This window comes from Canis lupus, chromosome 38, assembly GCF_003254725.2.
Source record: "Canis lupus dingo isolate Sandy chromosome 38, ASM325472v2, whole genome shotgun sequence".
In the NCBI taxonomy this organism is placed as follows: domain Eukaryota; kingdom Metazoa; phylum Chordata; class Mammalia; order Carnivora; family Canidae; genus Canis; species Canis lupus.
Window position 1 is genome coordinate 14035984 of NC_064280.1, and position 7907 is coordinate 14043890.

Sequence of the window (7907 nt, forward strand, 5' to 3'; positions counted from 1 at the left end):
TAGGTCCAATATATGCTTAAATGACCACTTGTTTGGTTTCTTTGCAATAAACTTTGAAATAAACTCGGCATTTTATATTCCATTAATGGTTTTGTTGAAAAATAAAAATGACATTAATCACTTATTGTGTCAGGACCCTTTTAGATATATTAAGTCCTTCAACCTTCACAGCAAGTCTAAGATAATGTAGATATTATCGTCTATAATTCAGTGTGATATTGCTGAATTCAGGGACAGTAAGTAATTTTGCCTGAAATCTCTCTCTTAGTAAGTAGTGAAACCAGAATTTGGGCTTTAGGGTGTCTTACTGTTTGCACAGCTTCATAATGCTCCAAACTGGGTTGCTAACCATATGTATGCTTTAACTGTGTAAGTTAAACTGGGAAAATGTGCTTTTATGGAAGAGTCACTCAAAGAGTTGATATTGAACATAATTTCTTAAAATAAATTTTTAAAAAACTTTTTATTATGGAAAATTTCAAACATCACAAAAGCAGCACGAATAGTCCAATAAGCCCTCACGTACCAGGGTTTTCTCTACATGGAGCCCTAAATGTCTTCTCTCCATTTCCACTCACTTTCTTTTTCCCCCTCACTGGACTATTTTGAAACAAATCCCAGATACTGACTGTATCAGTTGAGTAAGATTATAAAAATCATTAGCATAATTATAGTCCTTCCCTTCCCTAGAACCTAAACAAAACTCAGAGAATTTGGGTAAAGCCAACTAGAAAAATTGATTCCGTCCAGGTGCCAGAACCAATCGTACAGCTGCTATTCTTTCTCGAAGAATCAAGCAAACAGTTCCCATTATTCTCAGATCCCATTAGTCCTTCAGGGGATAACATGTATCCTAAATTAATGGAAAACAAAAGATCCATTAGAGCATACTCTGTATTTTAGATCGATTCAGTTTGGGAATAAACATGTGATTCCTCATGTTCCCTATGAAACCCCCAAAGAGTACAAAGGAGTTAAACTTTCAAGTGCTATTACTTTTTTTTTTTTTTTCCCATCGTGGATGTTATATGCCATATCATGTAAGGGAGCTCTTTCCATTCTTTTCAATGGTCCCTCTGTCCATTTCTCAGAGACTGGTTGTTGGTAGGAACAGTAGGAAGGATAACATCCACTGCATTTTCCCATTACACCCTCAAGCATGCAAGACTGGTTTGTAGGAATAACTGACATTTCAATGCTGATAGAAAAACTCACAGCCATCCCAGCATTTTTAAGTAAAGTTTTGGGAGGAAGCCTTAGCAGAAATGGTCTTTTGTCATGGGACACAGCAGTCCAATATTTCTACTCTTCATCATGGTTTGGGTTATGATCAAAACTAGAGATTGTGGCAGTGGGATTTTATGAAGAGGTCTGGGCTGTGTGTGTGTGTGTGTGTGTGTGTGTGTGTTTGCATGTGTGCACACAGTGCGCCACACCAAGGGGAGAGCGGTCTATGAAGGTGACAGGAGGGGCATGTCCACTAGGATGAGAACCATTTTGGTATCTCTAGCTTTATACACTTTGGAATCTCAGGTCTAAAAATAACCCCCTTTTGGAACCCGTGTTGTTTATCTGTATCCTGGGTTTTCCCATTCTTAAAAATACCCTGACATGCATATAAAGACTGCGTTCCAAAGGTTAATGCTCCTTAATCCTGAAGGGAGTGGTGAGTAAATTCCTTATATATCAATCTAAGAATAGGTCTTGGAGCTATTCTAGTGTATGTCATAATATGAGTGGTTTCTTCTTTTTTTAAAGGAAGCAAATAGTAATGGATGCAGAAGGAGAGGTTTAAAAGGAAGAGATGAATTTCTTTAGACCAAATAAAAATGATCCCTCACGCTTGTCTAGAGCTTAAAGGAGTCACTGCATAGAAGTGATTTTATCTGAAAGTGGAGGGGAAAAGAGAAATTGTACATGGACACTTCCCTCACCCTGGCATTTCCTATTGAAGCCCAGAAACTCTGGAAATAGGAGAAAGTGAGATTTTTGTTTTGTTTTGTTTTGTTTTGATTAAACAAAGGCTGCTTTCCACTCTGGTTTCTTGTTGTTGTTGTGTTTTTTTGTTTTGTTTTTTTTTTTTTGTTTTTTGACCTGAGAGTTTGATTGTTCCCTCTGCATGCAGGGATAACAGGTCTGCGGTGTCTCACTTGCCCTCTCCACACAGAATCCTGTGGATCTTTCTGTTTCTCACAGAATGTCTGGCACCAGACTTTCTGAATCAGCCTTGTTTCTGCCCTGCTGCTCCTGATGTGCTAGCGTCCAGGCAAAGAGTAAAAGAAAGCGAATGGAGGCAGGTGGAGGCTCCAGATGGAACCTGGGGGCCTCCCTCCTCTGATGGCCTCTCTTCCTCCCCCTTCAGCCTCCTGGCCACCACCTTCCCTGCAAATGGATCACCTCTGATCTACACCCCAAAGTATTTCCTCACAGTATCCAGTTTTGGGGGAGTTAAAGACGAGCAAAATTCTGAAATAGTGTGCCTCTGCGCAAGCTGGGAAGGTCAACTAGGTCTTTGTTTATTTGTTTGTTTTTTTTTTTAAAATTTTTTTTTCATTTATTTATGATAGTCACACAGAGAGAGAGAGAGGCAGAGACATAGGCAGAGGGAGAAGCAGGCTCCATGCACCGGGAGCCTGACGTGGGATTCGATCCTGGGTCTCCAGGATCGCGCCCTGGGCCAAAGGCAGGCGCCAAACCGCTGCGCCACTCAGGGATCCCTATTTGTTTGTTTTTTGAAGGACAGATCCTGCATGACCCACGGTGCCTTCTCACTTCCTGCTGGAGTTATTGCAAAAGGAATCCAGGAGACAATGGGGCTGCTGAACACTTTCCAGAATCGGGGCATGCCTGCTATGGTATCAGGGGCCCTTTTGCTCGGGGCCTTTCCTGGGTTCCCCTCCAGGGTCACCAGCATGGGTCACACTTCCTTCCCCCAAGCTGGCTTGTTCCATCAGGACTTTCAGGGAAACCAGCGGCTGCCGGTGGTTGAGACTTCTGCTCATATGTAGCCCTGGCGGAAAGAAAGCACTCTAGAAAGGGATTATATAATGGATTGTAATGACACTGCTTATGGTGGTTGTTATTTTGAAATGTGTCCTGGAGTAATAATATATTTCAGCACTCAGTTTAGATTTCACATTCTCAAGCAAAATCATGTGTAGTAAGGAGGGAGCTCTCTGCCCCTAAAAGCTCTTGTTCTGATGTCATGCCTACAATCCTATCTCTTCCTATAGGTTATTTAAATGTCTCCTGAGATAACCAGTTGCATGTAGCCAAACCCCCTTTTTAATTGAGTTTTTTTTTTTAAGATGAGTCATATATCCCCCCAAAAAAGCACCAATTCAGAATAAAGGCAGGAACATTCTAGACATTTTCGAGACACCAGTCTAAGGGCAGAAAGGAAATTTCATAACTATCATTATGTATTATGGTACATCCAGTCCCAGGCCCACATCTCTTAGATAACCCCCCTCATCCTATACCCCGTCCCCCCACTATCCCTACCTCCCTGATGTTATCTGTTCACGGTTTTGTGCTGCTGGCTCTCATTCTGGATTTGTATGGGTAACCTCTCCTCTGGGCACTGATAACCCACCCACCTCTAAGGGTCAGTTGAATAATGCACTAAGGTGAGTGGTCATGGTTCTCAACAGAGGTGACTTTGCACTTGAGGGGATATTTGACAATGCAGTTTTGGTCATCACGCTTGGTGGGAGGATGCTACTGGCCAGTGGGACAGAGGCCGGGGTGCTGCTCTACACCCTACAATGCATGGCAAAGGTCCCCCACACAATGTCAATAGTGCCTAGGCGGAGAAACCCTGCCTTAACCTGTGATTGATTTATAGTTTTCCTCTTAAATTCCACTTTTTCCGTGAAGCTTCCTCTGAATGACCCTGTTTTCTCCCTTCTTTGAACTCCACTCTACATTTGGCACTAAGCCATGCACTGCATCGCATTGTTCTTTAGAATTTGTGTGTGGACAGCTCATCTCCCTAATTGGATGTGAGGTTTCCTGACAGCAGGGCTCATCTCCCCTTCCTTTGTGTGTTTAACTGTACTCGACCCAGTGCTCTGCACTTAGCGTTTCCTCAATACATTCCAGATAAATGAACATATCTTCAGTGGACGACTGAATTCTGAAGTTTGAAGTTGATATATTGGGATGATGGCAAGGATTCTCCAAGAAACTTAGAAATAGGGTAAAACAACAATAATAAAAAGTTACTCTTAGAGATCTAGAGAAATTAAATAAGCATATAATGGAAGTGAACAGCATTCTCTCTGGTGCCCACAGAAATAGCCATTTGATAATTGGTTCATAATAATCTTAACATGCAGCACAGAAAAAAAGAATAATAGAATTAATGATTTATGTTAAATCTTAGTTGGAGGATTGAAATGACTGAATTTGGGAGACACAGATATCTGTCTAGTGTTTCCTGTGAGACGATGGGAGTTTCATTAAACCTTATCTTTGCTTAGATGACATGATCCTCAAGACATTCTCCACCCATTTGCTTCAGCTCCACGCCAACCAAGCAACATTCAGATTAATAACCCAGCCTCCTAGCTGCTCAGGACATGGAAAGGGGTGTCTTAGATGGAAGGGGCAAGCATTCAGGACACTGGACATAAATATCACCCATAATAAATTAGTAAATTGACCTTTGGTTTACACATTAATCTGTGAAGTGAGTGTGTGAGTCTCTCCCCAAGATCCTGACTCCATCTGGGATTATTGATAAGGGCCAGTTTTTGACTGAATAGACAAGGGGCCAGACTCTGGTCTGTGACTCATTCACCAAAGCAGTGCCATGTTGGAAACTGTTTGACCAGTAGCTATCTTGCTTTCCCCCTGTGACATCCCTATTTTGCCTCAAGCCTTTCTTTCCAGCTCCAACATATCTTAACATGGTACAATTTTAAGTCCCGTTCCCGATTCTGGAATTACCACTTTCCCCCCCCCACACCCCCAAAGTCCCTTAAAAATTCCATTTATACTTTATTTAGAAATATTCTGATTGAAAAAAATAAAATAAAAAAATAAAAAAACCCCACATGCGGCTTCTTTTTAATAAAGGAAACTAAGTGGGAAGGTCAAATTGCTCTTAGAACTTTTTATAGGCCTGGCAGCCCTGGAAACATTTCATCATTAAAGAACGTGTGACAAGTCACTGGGACCATTTACTGAGGGTTTCTCAGGGACAGACCAAGAATAGCAAAAAGGATCTTTTCTAAAAGACTCCATGATTTGACTCGGTTTTCCTGAGAACAGCTAGGACTAATTAGAAATAACTTGCAGCTTGTATTCGTTACATTTGAGTATTTGTTAACAAGCTCTTGTGTGCAAAACAAAGATTGATTTCAACTTGATTCATCCCTCCAGTCCTCTTTCCATGCTTGCCTCCATCTTTTCACCAAAATGCAAGCATTTCTTGTTTAATGACATTAATTAACAGAGGAAGTTGGGCTGAAAATATCTTGAATGCTCCACCTAATTATAATCCCAGTCATGAATGCTGGAGAAAATGTGGCGTCTTAATAAAAAGAAAACAGTCTAGAACAATATTATGCAGTTTATAAATTCCACTGAACCACTGTACAAATAAACAATGCTACTGAATCACACAACAAATCATCTCACAATTAGGCCACACAAGACCAGCTGCTCTACAAAGGAGCCCGTGAGCCAAAGAGGAAAACTTTGAAGATAAATATTGCCATATGTGAAGAGAAAAAGAAAAAAATCCCAACAAACCTTAATTGCACGGAGCATCGTTTTCCAATGCTATTTGCCGTGGGAATAAAGGATTTCTTGTTGTGACCCATGACTGTTGTAAGCATCTTCTTTGGTATGGGGTGTAGAGTTTCAGATCAGATTGGTGGCAACGTGGGCCTGGCTGCACGTGAAGGCTGTTTCCTCACCTTGCTGGCATTTCTTACCATTGCACACACACAATCAATTCTCCATGAATCTATGTGGGGTGTCCACTCTATACCTCAGCTGAAGAAAAATGTTAAATGCAGGCTATCCTCCCCGAGCTCTGAGTTGGTGGATATCCCCAGGGCATAGACTCATTTCAGCATTTGTTAGAGTTCAGCATGAGGCTCCCTAAATTTGATGATCCATTCCCAAGCCAAGCATTAATGCTCTTTGGCTTAGCTGCAATTCTTAGATTATCCTTGCATTTGACAGTAACTACAGTTCTTGGATTACCCTTGTCACCACTTACCACCTCCCTTTTTCTAAAGACTTGACAGTGACTGCATTTTCAGCCTCATTTCTCATTTATGTCAAATAGTAGCCAGGGTGGGACAATCGCACCAGGAAAAACGAGACAGATTCCCAGGGTGCCAACATTCACTAAAGTCCTCAGCCACCCATGGTGAAGCCCAGAGAGTAAAAGTTGCCCAAAGACTAAAAAGAAAATTCTTGTTCAAATGTCTAGGGGTGTTTCACCCTGCTTTTAATTGTAATCGTTGGAAATGTAATACTTGAAGAGCTCGTGGGAAGAAAAATCACTCTATCTTATTATTATTTTGTAAGGTGTTGATAAACTAATATCTCTTTATTCATAGCTGCACCATCTCTCTTTCAGCTTGTGCGGAGTCCTCCTTTTGGGCCGTGATGGGTGAAGTAGTAATACTGACATCAAAACTGCACTTTTACCATATCATGTTTGCACTCTCTTTCTCAAGAAAAGATTTTTCCCCCTCATGAATCACAAAGGAAGTGCTTCTCTTTATCTTCTCCCTCTTTGTGGAATCAGGAATCAAATCTGCCTGAATCAAATTAGAACCTCCCAAAGGGACAGCCAAGCTTATGAGTTGGTTAGAGTTTATAGTATTTGTCAAAATGCGATGCAGAATGTTTCAAGCTTGATGGCGGAATAATGTTAACATTTTTGAGCATTTATCATAGTTTGTATAATGTTTTATTTTAGAAAACTTGAGAAGAAAACTAAAGAGTTTAGAGGAGGCTTAATACTCTTGTTTTTGGCACTGAGAGTACCTCATTGACAGCACCAACAAAACACTGGAAGCCCCTACTTACTTCAAAAGATATCTAGAACTTAAATTATATAGGGATGCCTGGGTGGCTCAGTCAAGTGAACATCTGACTCTTGATTTGGGCTCATATCATGATCTCAGGGTCGTGGGATCTAGCCCCATATGGGGTTCCATGCTCAGCACAGAGTCTGCTTGAGATTTTCTTCCTTTGCCTGTCTCCCTGAAAAAATAAATAAATCCTAAAAGAAAACATAAAAAAAGAAAGTAAATTATATATAATTTGGGAGATCTTTTTTCCTGTATACTTACTGCTTACAGGTAGGTCATTATGTCCGAGAGTGTAAGTCAAGCATCCTCCATTTTCATCCCCCACGGGTTGCTTGAGTTATAGTTTTTCTGTTAAATCTGCTTTGTATTTGAAATCACCAGTGTTAACACAAATAATGTCTGTAGTGTTGTTGAAAAGAATGATGGTTACCTGATGCCTCCTTCTTCACCAAATATCATGGCTCCTGTTTGTTATGAATTCCAACAGCATATGACAAAATAGTTAAGGTCATGGAGACACATGTACTTGGGTCACAAAGTTGCATGTGCAGAGAAGTGCTCCATTACTAAATGGAAGTGTTATAAATGAGATCAGGTTAGAGAAGTTCCGGAAGGCAAAAGTAAGTTGCGTGTGCAAAAGCAGAGATGCTCATGGGACATGGTCCTGATATAATGCTTATTTCATCTCAACACAGGCATATAGCCTCATGGGGGTTCCCTATTATCAGCTGACTGAGGAAAGAATCATCTATGTCTGGTTTATGGATAGTTCTGGATGACATGCTGGCACTACCCCACAGAAAATTGTTATAGCCCTATAGCTCCACTCTGAGGTGGTCCTAAAGA

The 7907-nt window shown here is 40.9% G+C and overlaps 1 long non-coding RNA gene across 1 annotated transcript; it reads left to right on the forward strand.

The window, feature by feature from the left end:
- The first annotated feature begins 1559 nt into the window (after positions 1–1559).
- On the forward strand, positions 1560–5054 carry LOC112642898 (uncharacterized). The gene is made up of 3 exons (XR_003125491.3): positions 1560–1666; positions 1759–1980; positions 2739–5054. It is a non-coding gene; the product is annotated as an uncharacterized LOC112642898 (long non-coding RNA).
- Positions 5055–7907: the final 2853 nt, after the last annotated feature.